The sequence below is a fragment of the Mastigoproctus giganteus genome, chromosome 8, assembly GCF_048544385.1.
Source record: "Mastigoproctus giganteus isolate SK-2022 chromosome 8, ASM4854438v1, whole genome shotgun sequence".
NCBI lineage: Eukaryota > Metazoa > Arthropoda > Arachnida > Uropygi > Thelyphonidae > Mastigoproctus > Mastigoproctus giganteus.
The window spans coordinates 174823666-174844145 of NC_143582.1; positions in this window are offsets into that span (position 1 = coordinate 174823666).

A 20480-nucleotide genomic window follows, 5' to 3' on the forward strand; every position below is an offset into this window, starting at 1 on the left:
TTTCTAATATGTTAGTAATGACCCTTGTGAACAACTTGCAGATGTGGGATAACCAGCTAATTGGTCTATAATTTCCAATTTCTGATTTAACTCCTTTCTTATGCAGCAAAACTATGATTGCATTATTCCACTCCTTAGGTGTCGCACATTTTCTAATGCACTTTGTGAAGTCTTGCTAGTTTTTGTGTCATGTCTCTTCCTCCCAATTTTAACAACACTACAGTAACTTCATCTTCCCCTGTACCTTTCTGATTCTTCATTTTCTTCGACGCATGTTCTATATCATCAGGAAGGATATCAGGTACGTCATATGTGTTACTAATTTCCGATCCATCATCCCCAAAGCTGGCATCATACCCTCGCTCCTTGTATAATTCTCTATAATAGTCTTCTGCAATTTGAATTATGCCTTCTCTACTATTTAGAAGTACACCATCGCTATTCTTCAGTTTCAGTATTATTTGTCTTTCTGTATTACTGCAAATTGCTGCTGATTTAAGTCCTTTTTTTTTTTCCCTTAATACTTGTCCTACTTTTCTTGTGTTAAATCTTATGTTCTCTCTCTGAATCTCTTTCTAATGCATTTGCATAACTCAGTATACCCAATTTTATCCTTGTCAATGTTTATCTTGTGTTTCTTCACTAATTTTTTCTTCTTTGGATTTCTTTTTACATATAGGTTTCTTGGGCTTTATCACTTGTTTGCAGATGATACAAAAAAGTTGGCAGGGTTGTTAATGACAGTAATGGCAGTGTGCTACTGCAACAGGATCTAGATTTTGTTTTGTTTTGGTTTTTAGGAGCATTAGCAACTAAGACCATATTGCTCCGGGAATATGCGATAGCCATTCCCTGATCTTCCCACATCCTCCATATTTGGTGGTGACAGGCTTGAACCCCGTTCTAATCAAGAAGTGTGTGCTACGCACTGCTGCTCCTTCCCACCTGGCTACGGAGGTGCCAAGGATCTAAATAATTTTGGCAGATGATATTATGATGTGGTTACAAAGGAACTGGATGCAAAAAATAATTTTGATATCATATATTTGGATTTCAGGAAAGCTTTTGACACTGTTGCGCATGGAAAACTATCGTACAAATTGGAGCAGAATTTAAGGGTAAAAGTAAAAGTAAAGTAAAGTGCAGCCATTATCAACCCACTGCAGGATGGAAGCCTCCTCAACAATTCATGTTGAGGGAAATGGACCATAATCTGCCACGCTGGTCCAGTGCGGGTTGGCAGATCGACCGTATTCAGCAGTCAGGGACTTGAACCCCGGTCTACTCAAGGAGCGTGTGCTACTGCACCCCCGCTCCTGCCCACTCGGCTACAGGGTGATTTAAGGGTAAGTTGCTACAATGGATAAAACAATGGTTGAGTGGGGGAAGACAGAGGGTGCTAATTAATGAGTGCTGCCCTTCGTGGACTAATGTTATTAGTGGAGTCCCACAGGTTTCGGTGTTGGGTCCACTGTTGTTTTGTATATTTATCAATGATATTGATGAAGGTATATCAGGCTTAGTGTCGAAGTTTGCAGATGATACAAAGGTTGGCAGGGTTGTTAATGACAGTAATGGCAGTGAGCTACTACAACAGGATCTAGATAATTTGGGCAAGATGGGCTAAGAAGTGGAAACCGAAGTTTAACCTTGACAAATGCAAAGTACTGCATATGGGTAGAAGTAACCCCAGAGATATGTACCAACTGTGTGGTACTACACTTAAGGTGGTAGAAAATGAAAAAGACCTAAGAGTAATTGTGCAGTAAGATATGAAGTTTTCTGAGCAATGCAGACAGGTTGCCAGGGTTTTGGGGTTTTGGGGTCATGGGGTTTTGTCAATGATATACAGGAATTTTGCTGCCAGAGAAAAGGAAGTGATTGTCCCTCTGTATAAGGCAATGGTCAGGCCACGCCTTCAGTACTGCATACAGGTATGGAGGCCTCATTTTAGGAAGGATGTAGATTTGCTTGAGCATGTACAGAAAAGGGCAACAAGATTGGTGAGGGGAATGAAGGAATCCTCTTACCAAGAGAGGCTTAAGTTCTGCAAATTGCAGTGGCTGGAGACTAGGCACCTGCACGGTGATCTGATTGAGGTGTATAAGGCTTTGAATGGATTGAGCATGCTGAATTCAGATGGGATCCTTCCACTTGTTCAGATTACAAACCTAAGGGGGCATAAATTTGAATTAAGAAAAAGACAGATGTACAATAGATGTGAGGAAATTTGCCTTTAGCCAGCGGGTGGTTAATTGCTGGAACAAACTTCCATCCGTCGTTGTGGAAGTTGACAGGTTAAATAAATTTAAGGAGGAACTGGACAGGCGTTTGAAGGGAACGTGTTATTTTTTTTTTTTTTAGCGGATGCTGCACAAGCCCATACACTTGCTTTCTTGCATCACATGCCACTACTACTATTACTTTCAGAAGGTTATAGTATTTCCCATCGATATCCTGGTCCCAAACAGTCTGCAGAAGCTCAAACTTGTAATTAAGTTCCAGTACATACTGCTTTTTCTCCTCTTCTTTTATCTCAAAGACCTTCGAATTATTTACACAAGTAGGTTCTTTCTTTTTTTCTTACATCTATATCAAGTGTGCATCTTACCATTCTGTGATCACTTGCATCATTTACCTTGTTCAGGTCGGTAACATCATTCACAATACATCTTCTATTAGTGAGGATGAAGTCAATTTCATTAGTTGTTAATCCATTTGTGCTCTTCCATGTCCACTTTCTGTTCACCCTTTTCTTGAAAAAGTTTTCATTACTGATATTCCTCGAGATTCTGCAAATTCCACAAGTGTTTCACCACTTTCATTTCTTTCACCAATTCCAAAATTTCCTATTGTTTCCATTTCTGTGCTGTTTTGTCTCTTTTCAACCTCAGCATTGAAGTCCTCCATAATGATAGTGTAGTGGGTTTTCTCATCTCGAAGACTTTCAATTTCGGTGTATTTCTTCAACCTCTTCATCATGATGGCTCGATGTTGGTGCATAAACAATTATAACCTTTGGCTTGTACCTCTTAGAAATTCAGAGCAGCATTAGCATTAGTAGAGGCATGCAATGCAAGAAAGCAAGCTTATGCAGCATCAGCCATAATAAAAATAAAAAAATAAAAAAAAAAACGCTCCCATTTCACCACTCCATTCATTCCAAATACCTGTCCGGATCAGCCTTAAATTTTTTTAGGCTATCAACTTCCAAAACAAAAGATTCAAGTCTGTTCCACCAATTAACTACCCACTGTCTAAAGGCAAACTTCCGCACATCTATCCTGCAACTGTCTTCCCTCAATTTGAATTTATGTCCTCTCAGGTGATTATTCTGAGCAAGAAGAAGAATCCCATCAACACTGAGCATGCTCAAACCATTCAACGCTTTATACACTTCAATCCGATTACCTCCCAGGTGCCTAGTCTCCAGACATTGTAATCTGCAAAGCTTAAGCCTTTCTTCGCAAGAGCAACCCTTCGTTCCATTCACTAATTTTGTTGCCCTTCTCTGTACTCGTTCCAACAGCTCTACATCCTCACATAACACAGCGACAGCCCCCAAGGCAGAATGCGCTGGTCTCACAGGAACTAGAAATTGTTGGTGACTCTATTGTTAAGGAAATGGGTAACATGGCATGTGAAAAGGACAGGTGGAACAGGACTAGAGTATGTCTGCCAGGGGTAAAGGTTGATGACGTTGCAGAGCGGATATCATCTTTTAAGGGCACAAAAGGTGATATTATTGTACACGTTGGCACTAATGATATTAAGAGTAGGAAACCAGTTGAATTACTTAACAAGTACAGGTCACTGTTGAAAAAAAGCCATGAATTAGGGTTGAATTTGAAAGTGTCTGCAATTCTGCCCAGACACGATAGAAGGGAGTATATGATGAGAGATTTGTTGATCAATTCAGCCCTGTAAAGACTGTGCAAGGCTCAAGAAGTAGAATTTTTTTTGGCCTGGTTTGTACTTGTTAACAGGAGAGACTGTTCCTACAGGGATGGAATACACTTAAACAGAAAGGGTGCAAGAATATTTGCTGATGCTATCGAGGCAGTGTTAGGTGGGTCGGAAAACTGCTAGCTTGGGGGGATACAAGGACTAACAGATTAACAGCAGCCACTGGCAGAGGTGAAAGTGATTCTTGCACTGCTTCTATTGGAATGAGCAGCAGCCTGTAAAACAAGATGCAGGGTATTTCAGAGACTGTTGGGAATCATTGCGGTATAACTAAACACATGGGTTGTGTTAGGGTAGCTAAGAATAGGAACAGGTGCATGTATACTTGCATGTATGCCAATGCAAGTATACATACTTGCATCTACGCAAATGCTAGTAAATAAATTTGATGAATTTGAGGTATTGCTCAAAACATCAAAGGTAGATATTGTTGGGATATCAGAGACGTGGTGTCACACAGATATAAGGAATGCAGAACTGATATTTTGGGCATACAATGTGTACAGGAAGGATAGACAGGATAGGAAGGGAAGAGGCATTATGCTATTAGGTAAGAAACATAAAATCCAAGGAAGTGAAGCCAGTTGACATCGCTGGACAGTGCAGTGTCGAGTCAGTTTGGTGTGACATAAGCACTGGGAGATCAAAATTGAGAGTAGGAGTGTGTTCTAGGCCTAATGACTCTCATGAGTATAATAAGAAACTGAACAGAGAAATAGAGCGGACCAGTAAATCAGAGAGTCTTATAATGGGGATTTTATTTTCCCAGATATTGACTAGAATTTGTGGGATGGTCACTCAAACATTAACAAGGCTTTTGTGGATTTATTGGATGATTTTTTTTCTATATCAGCATGTTCAGGAGGCAACTAGAGGGAGTAATACTCTTGATCTGATTATCAGTAGTGATTCTTCATGCATTAAGAATCTCCTGATAAAGGAACCACTAGTGATCACAGTGTGCTGAAGTGGCATTTACTTAAAGAGGTAACTACCATCAGGTGTAAAGGGAAGGGTTTTTGCTTTCGTAAAGGTGTCTATGGTGGTCTGAGACAGTATTTAAATTCTATGTGGTGGGTCCAACTGATGATGTTACCAACAGCAAATTCAAAATGGGAAGCATTCAAAGAATTTATCTTGGAAGCTATTAGGCTTTACATACCAACTAAGAAATATTGTTCAAAGTTTAGGCCTAAATGGATGTCAGATGAACTAATCAGACATATGGCAGAAAAGAAAAATGCATGGGATACACATAAATTAATGGACGATGTGGAAGACTATGATAGATATAAGCTGGTCGGTAACAAAGTCACAAAGGAAATTAGGCAGGCAAAGGCAGATTATGAGAAATCTCTGGGGAAGGATGCAAAGAAAAACAGCAAAGAGTTCTTTACCTATGTAAACTATAGAAGGAAAGGGATAAATCAGATCGGTACACTGGATATTGATGGTTCAACTGTTGATGATCCTGCTCAGGTGGCTAACAAGCTAAATGAGTATTTTGCATCTACATTCACACATGAGGAGTTATTCAGGGAGGGGAATGCCAGAGGTGAGTTAAACTCTGGCAGTGAGCTAGATGATTTTGTAATAACTGAGAGCAAAGTGGAGGAAAAATTGCTGAAGTTAAATATAAGAAAGGCACCTAGGGTGGATGGATTTTATCCAGTTATATTAAAGGGGGCAGCAAAGGAAGTAAGCAAACCCTTAGCCATAATTATGAGAGCTTCTTTGGACTCAGGGGAGGTACCCATAGACTGGAGATGTGCAAATGTGACACCAATTTACAAAGGAGGATCAAAGGGCGACACAAGTGATTATAGGCCTGTCAGCATAACTTCTGTTCTAGGAAAATTAATGGAGGCATTGGTTAAAAAGAAGCACTGCAGGATCATCTAGACAAGATTTCAGATATAGCTTGGAAACAGCATGGTTTTGTTAAGGGAAAGTATTGCCTGACCAATTTGATTGGATACTATGATGTGGTCACAAAGGAACTGGATGCAGGGAATAATTTTGATATCATATATTTGGATCTTAGAAAGGCTTTTGATACTGTTACACCTTGAAGACTGATGAATAAATTGGAGCAGTGTGGCATTGGAGGCAAATTGCTGCTATGGATAAAGGGATGGTTGAGTGGGAGAAGACAGAGAGTGGTAATCAATGGACACTGCTCTTAGTAGACTAATGTTATTAGTAGAGTCCCTCAGGGTTCAGTGTTGGGTCCATTGTTGTTTTCTGTATTTATAAATGATATTGATGAAGGTATATCAAGATTAATGTCCAAGTTTGCAGACAATACGAAAGTTAGCAGGGTTGTTAAGGACACTAATGACAGTACGCTGCTGCAACAGGATCTAGAAAAGTTGAGCAGATGGGCCGAGAAGTGGCAAATGAAGTTTAACATTGACAAATGTAAAATACTACATATGGAAAGCAGTAACCCCAGAGTAACGTATCAACTCTGTGGTACTACACCGACAGAGGTAGAGAACGAAAATAACCTGGGGGTAATTGTGCAGGCAGATATGACATTTTCTGAGCAGTGCAGACAGTCTTCAAGAGTAGCTCACGGTGTCTTGTCAATGATATACAGGAATTTTTCTAGCAGGTATAAGGAGGAGATTATCCCCTTGTATAAAGCAATGGTCACGCGGCATCTTGAGTACTGTATACAGGTCTGGAGGCCTCATTTCAAGAAGGATGTAGAATTGTTGGAACGAGTACGGAGAAGGGCTACAATTAGTAAATGGAACAAAGGGTCGCTTTTACGAAGAAAGGCTTAAGTTTTGCAAATTACAGTGTCTGGAGACTAGGCACCTGCGAGGTGATCTGATTGAGGTGTATAAAGCCTTGAATGGTTTGAGCATGCTCAATGTTGATGGGATTCTTCCTCTTCATCAGAATAATCACCTGAGAGGGCACAAATTCAAAATAAGGAAAGACAGATGCAGGATAGATGTGCGGACGTTTGCCTATAGCCAGCAGGTAGTTGGTTGGTGGAACAGACTTCCATCCTTTGTTGTGGAAGTTGATAGCCTAAATAAATTTAAGGCTGAGCTGGACAGGTATTTTGAACAAACGGAGGGGTGAAATGGGAGCGTGGTTTTTTTTTTTTTTTTTGGCTGATGCTGCATAAGCTTGCTTTCTTGCATCATATGCCTCTACTAATGGTAACGCTAATCCTTCTCAAAATGAGGCACCCAGACCTGCAAACAGTACTCAAAGTGTAATCACCTCCTCATCCCTGATAGAAAATTTCCTGTATATCATTGACAAGACACCGGGAGCTACTCTTGCAGACCGTCTGCACTGCTCAGAAAACTCCACATGTGCCTGCACAATTACTCCCAGGTCCTTTTCATTCTCTACCACTTTCAGTGTAGTAACCACAGAGTTGATACGTTACTCTGGGGTTACAGCTTCACATATGTAGTATAGGCGCCTCCATAGCCAGGTGGGCAGGAACAGCAGTGCGTAGCACACGCTTCTTGATTAGAACGGGATTTGAGCCCGTGCCCACCAAATACGGAGGATGCGGAAAGGTCAGGGAATGACCACCGCATATCTCCAGAGCAATATAGCCTTAGTTGCTAATGCTCCTAAAAACCAAATAACAAACAAACATAACATATGTAGTATTTTACATTTGTCAATGTTAAACTTCATTTGCCACTTCTCAGCCCATCTGCTCAACTTTTCTAAATCCTGTTGCAGCAGCATACTGTCATTAGTGTCCTTAATAACCCCTGCCAACTTTCGTATTATCTGCAAACTTGGACATTAATCTTATATTTGGGGAATGTAATACTTTACATTTGTCAATATTAAACTTCATTTGCCACCTCCCATCTGCTAAACTTTGCTAGATCCTGTTGCAGCAAATACTGTCATTAGTGTCCATAACAACCCTGCCAACCTTCGTATCATCTGCAAACTTGGGCATTAAGCCTGATATACCACCATCAATATCATTTATAAATAGAGAAAACAACAATTGACCCAACACTAAACCCTGAGGGACTCCACTAATAACATTAGTCCACGAAGAGCAGTGTCCATTGATTACCACTCTCTGTCTTCTCCCACTGAACCATCCCTTTACCCATAACAACAATTTGCCTCCAATGCCACATTGCTCCAATTTGAGCAGCAGTCTTCCATTTGCAACAGTATCAAAAGCTTTTCTAAGATCCAAATATATGATATCAAAGTTATTCCCTGCATCCAGTTCCTTTGTGACCACATCAAAGTATCCAATCAAATTTGTCAGACAAAACTTCCCCTTAACAAAACCATGCAGTGTCGAGCTATAACTGAAGTCTTGTCTAGATGATCCTGCAATGCTTCTTCAACCAGTGACTCAATTAATTTCGCTGGAACAGAAGTTAAACTAACATGTCTATAATTACTTGTGTCACCTTTGATCCTCCTTTGTGAATAGGGGTCATATTTGCACCTCTCCAGTCCATGGGTATCTCCCCTGAATCCAAGGAAGCTCTCATAATTATGGCTAAGGGTGTGCTTATTTCCTTTGCTGTCTCCTTTAATATAACTGGAAAGATCCCATCCACCCCAGGTGCCTTTTTTATGTTTATCTTCGACAATTTCTCCTCCACTTTCCTCTCAGTTATTATAAAATCATCTAGCTCACTGCCAGAGTTTAATTCACCTGATAGTAGGCTTGACACCCTTGGCAATGTACTTTTCAATTCCAAAATATTGTTTTTTATATCTTTATGGACCAGAAAGCCAACTCCACCTTCACTCCTTTCACTGTTTACATTGGTGTACAGCAGATTTCCACTTGATAAACCTATAAGTGATTCATTTCTTTTTCTTGTTTCAGCCAAACCAATGATATTCCAATTCACATTTTCTAATTCCTTTTCCAGCTCTAATATCCTATCTTCACCGATGAGCGATCTTACATCGTAACAGGCGAAGTTCAGTTTCCGTGCATGGCAGCCTGGTCGTACCCAGAGATTCTTAGCACCCTCTGCTTCCACTCTGAACTACTCACTGCCGTAAGAGGGGGAGTGAAAGCCGCTGGGGTGTGAGGGCCATTTGTTTCGTTGTGCTGTCATGTGATGGAGAGTTTGGTCTTTTCCTCTTCATGCTGACCAGGAATCTTGAAGACAACCACTCTATACACTTGTTGCTACCTAAGTAATGTAACAGGGCTTACCATCGAGAAGGTGTGCATAAGTGGATTTTAGGGAGGCAAGCCAACTGGACTCCTCCTAAATCTTCTGAAGTAGAAAGATATTGGATCCATCAGTGTTTTAGACTGAGTGTCTGATGACACACAGAATGCCTGTTCCCCCTCTAAGCCAAAGATATTTATCTATATATGTAAATATATATGCACAAAAACTAGAAACAGCAGAAATGAGATTTTTAAACCCAGATTAGGGTTTACAAGGCTAGATCATAAAAGAAATTCAGACATTCGTCAGAAATTAAAAGTGGATAATACAGTAGGGGACATGAACAGTATCAGAAAAAATGGATCAGTCACATAAAAAGAATGAACTCAAACTGGATCCCAAAATTAGCATTTAACTACAAACCTACAGGAAGAGAGATATGAGCTGACCAAGACAATGATGGCAAGATCAATACCACCTCCAAGATCTACAACAGGACAGGTATCAAAACACTTAAGCAGGATCAAGTTCATGATGATGATATATACAATATAATATAATTATAGCTGTTTTTATGCCAGAAATTATTAAACTGGCAATTACTAATGCTAATTTCACACAGGGGGATCAAACACAGTTCTCAAAGGGGGATCAAAGGGAAACATGAGTAATTACAGACCAGTAAGCTTGAACTGTGTTCTAGAAGTGCCTCTCGAACACTGGTTGCCCCACGGACTGGAGATGTCAATATGTATCCCCATTTCACAAAGGAGGAAACTAAGGGTGGGAGTCACTGGTTAAAGATGCATTGCAGGATCATCTAGACAAGACTGCAGTAATAATTCAGACACAGCATGGGTTTGTGAAGGGAAAGTCTTGTCTTGACAAATTTTATTGCATACTATGATGTGGTTACAAAGGAACTGAATGCAAAAAATAATTTTGATATCATATACTTGGATATCAAGAAAGCTTTTGACACCATTGGACATAGAAGACTACTGTACAAATTTGAGCAGTATGGTATTAAGGGTAAGTTGCTACAATGGATAAAAGGGTGGTTCAGAGGGGAAAGGCAGAGAGTAGTAATCAATGGATGCTGCTCTTCGTGGACTCCACTAATGTTATTAGTGGAGTCCCCCAGTTTCGGTGTTGGGCCCACTGTTGTTTTGTATATTTATTAATGATATTGTTGAAGGTATATCAGGTTTAAGGTAAAAGTTTGCAGATGATACAAAGGTTGGCAGGGTTGTTAATGACAGTAATGGCAGTGTGATACTGCAACAGGATCTAGAAAATTTGGGGAAGATGGGCTGAGAAGTAGCAACTGAAGTTTAACATTGACAAATGCAAAGTACTGCATATGGGTAGAAGTAACCCTAGAGGAACGTACCAACTGTGGGGTACTACACTTAGGATGGTAGAAAATGTAAAAGACCTGGTAGTAATTGTGCAGTCAGATATGACATTTTCTGAGCAATGCAGACAGGCTGCCAGAGAAGGTCATAGGGTATTCTCAATGATATACAGGAATTTTGCTAGTAGGGAAAAGGAGCTGATTATCCCTTTGTATAAGGCAAATGGTTAGGCCACGTCTTGAGTATAGCGTACAGCTCTGGAGGTCTCATTTTAGGAAGGATGTAGAGTTGCTTGAGCATGTGCAGAGAAGGGGAACGAGATTTGTGAGAGGAATGAAGGGGTCCACTTACCAAGAAAGGCTTAAGTTCTGCAAATTGCAGCAGATGGAGACTAGGCTCCTGCGAGGTGATCTGATCGAGGTGTAGAAGGTCTTGAATGTGTTGAGCACGCTGAATTCTGATGGGATTCTTCTGCTTGCTCAGATTACAAACCTGACGAGGCATAAATTCAAATTGAGGAAAGACAGTTGTTGAATAGATGTGCAGAAATTTGCCTTTAACCAGCGGGTGGTTAATTGCTGGAACAAACTTCCATCTGTCGTTGTGGAAGTTGATAGGTTATATAAATTTAAGGAGGAACTGGAGAAATTTTTGAAGGAATGGATGTGTAAATTTTTTTTTTTTTTTTTTTTTTTTGGCTGATGTTACATAAGCTCATACGCTTGCTTTCTTGTATAACGTGCCTTCATTACTATTCAATGTTTAAAAAAGTAATGCAGACCCACCTTTACAGGAATTCAATGATTCTGCAGTCACAGCATGGATTTGTTAAGGGGCAGTGTTGTCTGACAAATCTGGTTGTATATACTATGACACAGTAAAAAAGGAACTAGAAACAAAAATAATTTTGATATCATATAATCAGATTTCAGAAAAGCTTTTGCTACTGTTCAACATAAAAGACTGCTATACAAATTAGCAGTGTGGCATTAAGGGAAAGTTGCTGCTATGGATAAAGGGAAAGTTTAGCTGAAGACACAGTATCTATCAATGGGTACTGCTCTTCTTGGACTAATGTTATTAGCAGAGTTCCCCAGAGTTCAGTGCTGGGCACAGTGATATTTTCTATATTTATTAATAATAGTGATGAAGGTATATCAGGTTCAAAGTTTAAGTTTGCAGATAATACAAAGTTTGGCAAGGTGGTTAATAAGGATATGGTAATGCAACAGACCTAAAAAAAATCAGGCAGATGGGTTAAGAAGTGACAAATGAAATTTAATATTAACAAATGCAAAGTAATTCATATGGGGAGCACTACTCCCAAGATAAACATACCAGCTGTGGGCACTACATTCAGGGCAGAGGAGAATTAAAAAGACTTTGGGTAATTGTGCAAACAGACATGAAGTTCTCTGAGCAGCACAGACAAGTTTCCAGGACAACGATATACAGGAATTTTGTCAACAGGGACAGGGAGGTGATTATCCCTTCGTATAAGGCAATGGTTAAGCCACATATTGAATATCGCATACAGCTTGGACGCTTAATTTTAGGAAAGATGTGGATCTTTTGGAACAGGTGCAGAGAAGAGCAACAATTCACAAGGGGATCAAAAGGGTGCTCTTATACCAGGAAAGGCTTCAGTTTTCTAAATTGCATAATATTAAATATTAATATTAAATAACTTTAATATTAATCATTGTTTAATATGCTAAGCAAAGTTATCAATCTTATTAATTGTTCAAATGGTATATTAGTAAAACATAAATTATGAAATTTAATGATAAGGCATTCCAATTTGTTATAAATAAACTTATATATATATGAATTTACCTTAAGATCTTTAAAATCCAACAAGGTATCATCAAAATTTAATTCCTGCTTGCTTTTTAATTTCTTCATATTTCTCAAGGAAAAGTTGGTACTTGCACTGTTCACATTAGTCACGTTATCAAATCGGAAGAACTAATTCTATCAAGAGACTGGCAGAAATTCGGAAGCAAACTTCTTTACATTTTCAAGATGGGGAGAGAAAAAAAACTATATTTGAACAACATTAAACATCACAAATAATATGCAAATGACATTCTTTAATTTCCAGCATTTTTGAACTTTTAAACTACTTAAAGCAATTCAGCATATCAACATCAAGGTGAACCATCCTATTCTGTCTCCCTACTTCTATTACCCAAGCAGAAAATTATATGATCACACTCTCCACATTACAGAAAAACTCTTTGGCATATTTAACACTTTCAGAGCCTAAAGCAGGAATACTTTTAATCCCTGAGTGGGAAGACTTTTTTTGGAGATTATTTAGTAGGCTGACCATGGTTATAGATTTTGTTGCACCAATATTTAAGTGGTTTTTAAAAAAAATGGGACAAAAGTGACATTTTTGCTAAAACAATGGAATGGCTGGAATATTGCAAAAAAAAAAAAAAAAAAAAAAAGCAATGTCCCAATCTGTGTAACCACGAATCCTTGGCATTCATGTTGATTGAATACCGAGAATTCCATCTTCACGTGGTTACCACCATGACTGAAAGAGACCGACAATTTTTGTCATAGGCCTTTCTGTTCAACAATCTGTTGCATGTCAGTAGTTGATTGGTAATCTGTAGTCGGCATTTGTTCTGTGTGCATGCCAGTTGTCGCATACAGACACACTTGAAAGTTTTTATTTTATACTTTTAAGCCTCGAAATTTAAAATGTCAAAAAGGAGAAAATGCACATTTAACAAAGACCTTCGAAAAGAATTCAAATTTATTAAACTGGACAACTGGTATAGTTAAAAAACAAAAGTGGTTTGTCAACATTGTAATGTTTATTTTTCTGTTGCTCATAGAGGTAGGAGTGAAATTAACCAACATCTACATAGCCAGAAACATAAGGATGCTGAGAAAACTTGCAATTTGGTTCAAAGAATTGGCTCATTCATCATTCCCCATACCGTTTTGGCCTCAAGGAATTATGGTCAGACTATCATTTAGTGTACGAATACAATTATTTTTCTTAACAAGAAAACTTCAAATTGGTATTCACATTCACGGCTTAACACAATTTACATTTTATATATCCCAACTTATTTAACTGAAAGTTTTTTAATGAATTAATTAATACTGAAATGTGCACAGAGAATACCTCAATATGAAAAATATAAACTCTGTATTCTAATCTTAATTGAATAAAACATTTTGTTCTTATTTTTTTTTAACTCTGATTAAATAATATGGGTCATTCCACATCAGATCAATCAGTTTTGGAAAGTTTTTCAGCTGAATATTACAGAATTTCCGGCAGTTCGGTATAAAAGTTACTTACACTGTGAAGTGCTACTATGTCAAATTGTAAATTTTTTTCTTAAATAGTAACAGTGTAATGATGGTCTAAGCAGAACCTCTGTGTGCTTGATCGAGATTCAGAGTTTGTATTAAAAAAAAAAAGTGCAGATAAAAAAGTTATTTCAGCTGCCTTTTATCATTCTACCTATCAGCTGTATCTTGATGAACATGACAATACAGCTTCCCATTTTCAACAGGATTTTAATTTCAATTTAAAATTGCTGTATGATTCATTTCTTGCATGATATAAATTCTCAAAATAACCTTTAAACCAGTAACATGGATTACTAAATGTAATTTGCATTGCAACTGTTCAAAAGCTATTAACCCTATAGAAGATTCTACCACATTTCAAGGCTTTTATGGATTTACTGGATGATTGTTTTCTACAGCAGCATGATCGGGAGTAATACTCTTGATCTGATTATCAGTAGTGATTCTTCATGTATTAAGAATCTGCAGATAAAGGAACCACTAGGTGTCAGTGATCGCAGTGTGCTGAGGTGGGATTTACTCAAAGAGGTAACTACCATCAGGGGTAAAGGGAAGGGTTTTTGCTTCCGTAAAGGTGCCTACAGTGGTCTGAGACAGTTTTTAAATTCTACATAGTGACACCAACTGATGATGTAACCAACAGCAAATTCTAAATGAGAAGCATTCAAAGAATTAATCTTGGAAGCTACTAGGCTTTTCATACCAACTAAGAAATATTGTTCAAAGTTTAGGCCTAAATGTATGTCAGATGAACTGAGACATGTGGCAGAGAAGAAAAATGCATGGGATACATATAAATTAACAGGTGACACAGAAGCCTAGGGCAGATATAAGCTGGTCTGTAATCAAATCACGAAGGAGGTTAGGCATGCAAAGACAGATTACGAGAAATCTTTGGCAAAGGATGCAAACAAAAACAGAAAAGAGTTCTTTACTTAGGTAAATGCTAGAAGGAACTAGAGCTGCCAGATGTGAATTAAAATCTGGCAGTCAACTAAATGATTTTGTAATAACTAAGAACAAAGTGGAGCAGAAATTGTTGAAAATAAACATAAGAAAGGCACCTTGGGTGGATGGGATCTATCCAGTTATATTAAAGAAAGCAGTAAAGGATGTAAGCAAACCCTTAGCCATAATTATGAGAGCTTCTTCAACTCGGGGGAGATACCCATGGACTGGAGATGTGCAAATGTGACCCCCATTCACAATGGAGGATCAAAGGGTGACATAAGTAATTACAAGTCTGTTAGTTTAAATTCTGTTCTGGGGGAAATTAAAGGAGGCACTGGTTAAAGAAGCACTGCAGGATCATCTAGACAATCTAGACTAGAATAACTGAAGTCTAGATCATCTAGACTTCAGTTATTGTTCAGACACAGCATGGGTTTGTTAAGGGGAAGTCTTGTCTGACCAATTTGATCGACTATGATGTGGTTATAAAGGAACTGGATGCAAAGAATAATTTTTATTTCATATACTTGGATCTTAAGAAGGTTTTTGATAGTGTTGCACATGAAAGACTGCTGTACAAATTGGAGCAGTATGGCATTAAGGGCAAGCTGCTGCTATGAATAAAGGGATGGTTAAGTGGGAGAAGACAGAGAGTGGCAATCAATGGACACTGCTCTTCGTGGTGCCCCCCAGGTTCAGTGTTGGGTCCATTGTTGTTTTCTGTATTTATTAATGATATTGATGAAGGTTGTTGTTTTGGTTGTTAGGAGCACTAGCAACTAAGGCCATAATGCTCCAGGGATATGCAGTGGTCATTCCATGACTTTTCTGCATCCTCCATATTTGGTTGTCATGGGCTCGAACCCTGGTCTAATCAAGAAGCGTGTGCTATGCACTGCTGCTCCTGCCCACCTGGCTACGGAGGTGCCTATTGATGAAGGTATATCGGGCTTAATATCTAAGTGTGCAGACAATGCGAAGGTTGGTAGGGTTGTTAATGACACTAATGACAGTAAAACAGGATCTAGAAAAGTTTAGAAGATGGGCTGAGAGGTGGCAACTGAAGTTTAACATTGCCAAATGTAAAGTACTGCATATGGGTAGCAATAACCCCAGGGTAACGTATCAACTGTGTGGTACTACACTTAGATATTATGAGGTATGTTCATGTCAGATGGCACTGGGGTTTCTCCCATCTCTGCTGTATCGAGGACAGTACACTCTCAAGCCAAAGACTTGAAAGTGTGTGGGCCATGTCTGTGCAGTGTGATGTGTTGTGCCCACTGTCTGTACGGCTTATTGGCCGCCAGGAGGCCCCTAGTGGGGCACAACATTGCCCATACCTCACCACGTGGAGGCTAGGTGGGTGTGTCCAGTCCAGTATCACAACAAGTTGCTCTGGCAGGTCCTGCCACCTAGTTTCCTGGGATTTCAGTGGCTAGGACCTTAAAAAAAAAAAAAAAAAAAAAAATTCATGCATTTGACATTGACGCTTAATGAGATTGCTGTTAGGAAATCACTTGTTGGGGTTGAACACTAGAGAGATGTGTTAAAAGGCCTAATAGGTCAGGAAAAATTTTGACATTAAATTTAGACATGTGGAGCTTATATGTTAGTGAAAGATAATAGTGGGAGGGAGGGGAGGCTGAAGACTGGGGGTAGAAGTAGAAGTAAGGGGTCGTTATAAGAGATAACCCTTGCTAGGCAGTGTGGCATGCCCATGCCACACTAGAGGGAAGTTTGGATGACAGGTGGGGAAGGTGATGAAAAGTTACCTCCCCCTGCCAGGGATAGGGGTTGGAAGCAGGCTGGGCTACGTGTCCAGCCTGGGTTGCCGTATGGCTTAGGTAGCGATCAGCTGCTGTCCTGGTCTTTGTTCCAACTTGGTTGTCCTTTTCTTGTGATGCTGGTGAGTTTGTCACATCAGTGTATTTGGTCAAGTATGATTGTCCTTTCCTTGGGATCAATTTCCCTTTATCTCATCTCTGGTTTAAGTCAGGTGTGCAGTGCCGGTTGTCACTAATTCTTGTGGTCAGTTATGGTTGTGGAGTCAACCACAACTGTTGGGTTGAGAGGAAGCTGTTTGTGGACACTGTTTCTCTAGATGTTTCAAGGTCACAAACTTGGGGTTTTCTTGTTTGTAGCAGAAGGTGGTCACTTTATTGAGAACTTAGGTTTTCTTGACTTGTGGGGTGATAAGATCTTAGGGTCCCATTCCCATAGTGCAGTTGTGTCATTTTGTTGTTTGCACTTTCTCCTATGTTTGTAATTCCTTTTGTTGTCATTATCTTGCCACTTTCCGAGTTGGAGTTTGGTGGTTGTGGTAAAGTTTGTAGCTTGTCGTATACGGCCTGGGCAAAGCCTCAGAAGGCTCTGTAAGTCTCAGCACTCTCCAGAAGGTGGGGTTCATTATTTCTCGGGATGAATTGAATCTTGGTGATTAATACTAATCTGAGGTCCTCGTAGTGTTGGCATTCACGCACCATGTGGTCCCAGGTCTCAGGGGACCCGCAGGCACACAGGGGCCTTTCCATTAGTCAGAAGATGGCCAGTTTACTTCTGATGGCGCCATGTCCTGTCATCAGATCTGTAATACGAACCTGGGGAAAACCAGGCTGGTAGCATTGGGTAGACTGTATTTATCTCGGGGATGAATTTTTTTGTTATTTGTCCCTTTGTTGTTTGGGACCAGCATTGTTGCCATATGGATTGAAGGTAAGCTAGAAGCTGCTTCTTTTCATTTGCTCTGTTGCTTGCAGAATCTGTGTTGCTTTTGCCCCGACCAAGCTGGAAAATCATCCCAACTCGAACCACCTTCAGGTCAAGGGGTAGGTTTCCTGTCGCCACTTGTAATGCTGGGGTGGGGACTGTGTGGCAAGCTCTTGTCATGGTGAGCAGTGCCAGTCTTTGGATGGTGAGAAGCTTTCTAGAATTTACCACAGTCGTGGCTTTGTTGAACCAGACTCCAGATGCATAAGTCACCGAATGGATGAATACAGCTTTGTATAAGAGGGCAAGGGAGCGCCTCTTCAGCCCCCAGTCTTTTCTTGCCACTCTATTTATCATTGCTGTGTATGTTTTCATTTTCTCCTGTTGATTTTTTAGGTGTGGTAGGAATGTGAGGCTTCTGTCCAGGGTAATGCCCAGGTATTTTAGCCCGGTCGTTAGTTTAATGGTTTTTGTCCTGTATTTTGATTAGTGGCAGTCTCATTGGGGCAAGGTGCCTTTTTAGTAAGATGGATTGTGTTTTGATCAGTGATATTTGTAGATGATGTAGCTTGGTCCAGTGTTGCAGAACAGTCAGGGCATTGTTGGCAGCAGTTTCAATCTGTGCCCTAGAGTTTCCAGCTATGAATAAGGTGAGATCATCCAGAAAGGCCTGCACTCGGACATCCCGCAGATCCATGGCCAGAAATTCATCCAGCACATAGTTCCAGAGGAGAGGTATAAGCACAGAGCCCTGCAGGCAACACTATGTACCTGTCGTTCAAGTTTGGCAAAGGGTGCCTTAACAACAACTCTTCTATTTGAGAGGTAGCTTTTGATGCAAGAATATAGGTTTTGGGGCAGTTCCGCCCTCCCCGGCCGTGCAAGGACACTCGGCTACCAAAGGGTGTCGAAGCAAAATCAACTGAGATAAGCAGCAAATATTTGCTCTGACAGTTTTGAAGTACCAGAGCAATGTTTTCTAGTGCATCGGTTGTGCTTCTTTATGCCCTGAAACCATATTGGTTTGGCACTGGAAGTTGTGCCAAGTTGTAATACTTTTCTATTCTTTCTCGGGGGAGTTGCTCAAAGACCTTGCTCAACACTGAGAGCAAGGCAATGGGTCGATATGACTCCGGTAGGTGTGATGGTTTGCTGGGGTTTTTGATTAGAAGCTTAATAACAGCTTTCTTCCAATCTGTTGGGAATTGTCACATTGCCAAACTGTGATTATAGAGGTTTAGTAAAAGGTCCAGAGCAAACTCAACTACCTTTTTTGCAATCTCAGGTTCAATCATGTCTTCTCCAGGCATTTCCCTATTTTGCTGATGGCTAGGTGCAAGTCTGGCATTGTGAAGGGCGCCTCGTGACCAGTAGTGCTGTACTCATCATTGTTGCTGCACTATACTTAGGGTGGTATAGAATGAAAAAGATCTGGGGATAATTGTGCAGTCAGATATGAAGTTTTCTGAGCAGCATAGACACTCTACAAGAGCAGTTCATGGTGTCTTGTTTGTTAATGATATACAGGAATTTTTCTAGCAGGGATATTATTATTATTAGGCATATGGTACAAGAAAGTCTGAGGCTTAAGCTGCACCAGCCAAAAAAAAATTCCCTGAGTTACCCTGAGAGAGGCTGGGGGAGAAATCACCAAGAAAGAGAATGATGATATCCGGAGGTGATTATCCCTTTGTATAAGGCAATGGTCAGGCCACACCTTGAGCACTGCATACATGTTTGGAGGACTCATTTTAGGAAGGATGTAGAGCTGCTGGAATGAGTACAGAGAACGGCAACAAGATTAGTGAATGGAAAAATGGGTTGCTCTTACAAAGAAAGGCTTACGTTTTGCAAATTACAGTGTCTGGAGACTGGGCACGTGCAAGGTGATTTGATTGTATAAAGCCTTGAATGGTTTGCACAAGCTCAGTGCTAATGAGATTCTTCCTCTTGCTCAAATTAATCGCTTGAGGGGACATAAATTCAAATTGAGGAAAGACAGTTGTAGAATAGATGTGCGGAAATTTGCCTTTAGCCAGCAAGTGGTTGATTGCTGGAACAAACTTCCATCTGTCGTTGTAGAAGTTGACAGCTTAAATAAATTCAAGGCAGAACTAGATAAACATTTGGAGTGAATGGATGGGAGAAATGGGAAGGGGGTTTTTTTTGGCTGATGCTGTATAAGCTTGCTTTCTTGCATCATATGCCTCTTACTAATGCTAATGATCCAATGGAACATATTCATGTCAAATGTAAAAAAACACAAGACTAGTACATAATGTTTACTAGATTTTCAACTTAAGTTGATTTTTAAAATCCAGAAAAGTACATTATAAAAATCATAGAACAAAAGGGGCAAGTGGTAATCACTTGACACTTGGTGTATGCATGAAGTTCAGAGCCCACTCATCTTTAATGGCACATTTTTATTGTAGTGCACTGCATCACTTATACAGAAAATAATAAAAATATGGGAAATGCATTATAACTTTGCTTTATTTTTTAAGGAAATGAAAATTAAAAGTTCTGTAGCTGAATTCTATTTTGTATCTAAGTAATGGCATAATTTGTTGAATCGATCAACCTTTGACAGATATAGTACTTCGAAAGAATTTTAAATATTTTATCTATCATAAGCCTTTATATACATAGCAATGCAGCCTCCATTTTCTGAATGAACTGTCTCACTGGGGCAGAGAGTTGTCATTTTTGAGATTAGTATTAATAGAGGCAAGTTATGCAAGAAAACAAGCTTATATAACATCAGACAGAGAAAAAAAAGAAAAAAACACATACCACATCATTTGTCCATCCCCTCTAACAGGTTGTCTATTTCTTCATTGAATTTAATCAAATTCTCCACTTCTACAACACCAGATTGAAGTTGGTTCCAACAATCAACCACCTGCTGGATGAAGCCAAATTCCACATATCTATCCTACAACCATCCTTCATCAATTTGAATTTAAGCCACATCCTGTGTGTAGTCTGTACCAGA